This window comes from Lagopus leucura, unplaced genomic scaffold (genome assembly GCF_019238085.1).
Source record: "Lagopus leucura isolate 7727_CA_CO unplaced genomic scaffold, USGS_WTPT01 Super-Scaffold_100001, whole genome shotgun sequence".
NCBI lineage: Eukaryota > Metazoa > Chordata > Aves > Galliformes > Phasianidae > Lagopus > Lagopus leucura.
In genome coordinates this window covers 95,675,798-95,679,276 of record NW_024962262.1, presented here as the reverse complement: position 1 = coordinate 95,679,276, position 3,479 = coordinate 95,675,798, and the positions used below count along the sequence as shown (strand labels likewise).

General features: G+C 48.3%; 1 protein-coding gene across 3 annotated transcripts in view; it reads right to left on the bottom strand.

The window, feature by feature from the left end:
• The window catches only part of CLDND1 (claudin domain containing 1), an 8,225-nt gene extending 5,414 nt beyond the window's left edge, over nt 1–2,811 (bottom strand). For 2 of the 3 annotated variants that reach the window (XM_042868435.1, XM_042868437.1), the window contains exons 1-2: nt 2,677–2,731; nt 2,155–2,330 (exon numbers count right to left, since the gene is read on the bottom strand). The gene's annotated coding sequence lies outside the window, so the exon portion shown is untranslated. Of the gene's footprint in view, nt 1–2,154; nt 2,331–2,676; nt 2,732–2,793 lie in introns of those variants that run through there. The other variant, XM_042868436.1, reaches the window with a different exon arrangement.
• Between the last annotated feature and the right edge of the window lie 668 nt (nt 2,812–3,479).

Here is a 3,479-nt window from a genome sequence, read left to right as displayed (position 1 = left end):
TCTCTCTCTCTCTCTCTCTCTCTCTCTCTCTCTCTCTCTCTCTCTCTGACAAGGACCTTGAGAACTAGGAATTCCAGCCACTGACACTGAACTGTATTTGTGTTAGTTTCACAAAACCAAGGTCAAATATCACATTAGTTTTGTGTTTTTATTGCTCATTTTTTCATGTTTTAATTAAAAAATAAAGTTTTGTGGCTTACATACTATAACTAATATAACTATTTACATACTAGTGCTGCTTTGGAACTAACATCTCTATTTTATTATGTCAGCCTACAACAGAGACAGACGTTGGTGGTATGGCAGTAGAGGCTGAATCTTCCAGACAGTATTTAATCACATTTTGATGTTGTATGAGATGGCAGCAGAGGGGCAGTCAGACAAAATGGTACCTGACATGGCAGTGCAGACAAAGCAGAAGTATGGGACTGAATTCTTCCATGAGGAAAAAATGGCACCTACTGACTTTCACTGATGCTTGCTGAAAGTTTGCAGAGACGAAGCACAGCACGTGAGCACAGTGAGGCAGTGGATGGTGCATTTCAGCAGTGTAACAGTGACACCGAATTACCTCCATTGGTGCAGGTTTCTACAAATGGGCATGCTGGCTCTTGTTCATCACTGGCAAAAATGCACAACTAATGGTGGGGAAGAATAGTGCTTTGTAGCTGAGAATTTGCTCTATTGAGTATTATTATTATATTCTTTGTATCATTTGTAGTTCCCATGGAAATAAATAGGAAGCATTAGTTTCAGAGATGTCTACATACATGCAGCCCAAGACAATTCCTCACTGAATGCAGCCCAGGCAAGACAAAAGGTTGGACACCGATGACATAATGCATAGCTCTGGAGATAGGCAGAAACAGCTGAAGTGGCTACTGGCCCCTACAAATCAGCATGTGGCTTTGTGCTGGTTCCTTCTGTGAAGAACATACATGGATTTGCAGAATAGACAAGACAGTACCAGAGCAAGAGCACACGCCCTTGTTAACAACAGTCCTTAATGCTTCTGTCTAGCACTTAGAGTGCTTAAAGAAAATACAATTATAGGAGAGATGAATAACTCAACAGCACTTCAGGACAATTCTGAACTAGAAATTCTCCATGCCACAGACACTGACAGAAGCTTGGCCACTTTGCTCATTTGCAGAGTATCTTCACTAGCAGGAAAGGCTCACCATCTAAAGGAGGTGTCCTCTGCTCAGAGCAGAATCAAGCTTTCATTGTCAAGCAGGACTCAACAGAAGTTGTAAGCATTATCAGTGAAAATAGTTACCAGAAAGCTGCACAAAAAAAAAAGTGTGGGAGATACTTTTACATGAGACTACTTACAGAAAAAAACCACTACTACTAAAGATGATAATTATAGAGACAAAGATTAATGCTAAATAGAAGTATCTTTTCTCTTTCTGGGCTGTCAGCAAGAACCTTGTTTTTAAAAAGGTATGTTCATACCTCACCACCAGCACATTTCACTCTAATAGCACAAACTACTTAAAACAGATTATAGCTGAGACTAAACTAGGCAGTGAACATAAACACAAAGCAATGGAATACAGGCACTCAAGCATAAGTGCCTCAAAGGAAACTGTAGTTACACTTCTTTGAAGAAGTGAGGCATGTAAAAATTTCAAAACATGGAAGAAGACCAAACCAGCAGCAATATTTGAAGGAATACAAAGATGTACACACTTCCCATAAGAGGAAAAAAGTGCAGGTCAGTAGAGCTGGAAATGAAAAAAAAAAACAAAAACAAACAAAGAATAACACAAAAGCAAGTGTTCTGGTAAGCAACCAAGCGCAGGACTCACAGGACTAGGATGTGGATAAGCACTTTATGAAGTCACTGTTCCATAGCAGAAGGGAATTTGTCTCCAGTTACAGGAATTGCTCCCATGAGCTAGCAGGCCATCACATATAGGAAACTCCTTCTACCAGCATCACAAAATAGCAAGGCTGCAAGCATAACCTAATAAGTTCCAGCACTTTCTCAGAAAATACACTTGCAATTGGGCTGCTATGAGAGAAAACAGGCAGAAGATCTGAAAAATTAAGCGTGGGGACGTGGCCAGCAACACTTTCAAACACACTCCTACTTTTGATACTCAGGCAATATAGGATTAGGAAGCAATGCTGCTCAAGCCTTCTTACCTTACTGCTCCTCAGATCCAGCAGCACACACAGTTCCAGTTGTTGCAGGGGACTTCAGAGACACTGAGCTACCGCTGTCCTGCAGTAAGTCAGAAGCACACACCGCCAACTGCCCGCTGGCCCTAACCTCTCCATTCATAGTGCTCCCGCAACGCCATCGGCACATGAGCAGCAGCCTGGAAGGAGACAAGAAACCAAAGAGTTCGCAACCGCCATAGCAGCAACCCGCTGGTGTTAGTCAGCGTACGGTGAAAACGATAAAGAACGAAGGAGAGAAAGCTGAAGGCGAAAGCCCTCGGGACCCCACCACCGCCGCAGCCCACGCGGCACACAACCGGCACGACGGGCCCGCGCCCCGTACCGCGCCGCCATCCGAGGAGCCGCCAACGCCCCGCCGGCCTCGCCCCACCGCCGGGCCGAGCAGGCCGACAGACCCTGAGCCCGCAACGCGAACCACCTCTCCCTCCGAGGCCGCCTCTCCGCCCTCCAAGGGCCACAACCGGCCCGGAGCGCGGCACTCACCGCAGCGGATCGCCTCCATTCCCAGCCCCTCAGCCCCTCAGCCCCTCAGCCCCCCCGGGCCAGGACTACGCCCCGCCCTCCGCCGCGTAGCTCCACGGGAGCTGCAGTCCCACCGACCTCCTTCCCTAGGAGCAGCGCTCATAAGGCCGCACGCCGCCCCGCCCCCCCCGGCCTTCCCCTTCCGGCGCCGTCGCGGTGCTGCTGGGAGTTGTTGTCACCCGGCGCCTCCGCTGCTCGCCGTCGTTCCGTCAGAAAATCGTCTTTCTGGTTTAGGTTAGATATCGGGAGGAAGCTTTTCACACAGAGGTGGTGACGCACTGAACAGGTTGCCCAAGGAGGCTGTAGATGCCCCATCCCTGGAGGCATTCAAGGCCAGGCTGGATGTGGCTCTGGGCAGCCTGATCTGGTGGTTGGCGACCCTGCACACAGCAGGGGGATTTAAACCAGATGATCATTGTGGTCCTTTTCAACGACGTCCACCGGCGGCATCGCGGTCCTGGCGTCGCCGAACGTCCCCTCCCTGTGGTGAGATTCTGCAGAAAGACGAAATGCCTTGTGAGCGCCGAGTGGCAGCCCTGTCCCTTCTGCAGCTGTCATTGTACAATCTCCATTTGTGGCCGTAAAGGCTCACGCTTTTTCTTTTTTGCTCGTAAAAATGGTGACACAATATCCCAGCTAAGTGACTTTCAAACCTTCCTCTCCCGCCAAAAAACAAAAAAAAAAAAAAAAGTGAAAAATGCAAAAATCCTCCCACCACTGGTCCCCATGCCCACACAAGCTAATCCAGGACGCCCACCCGTGGC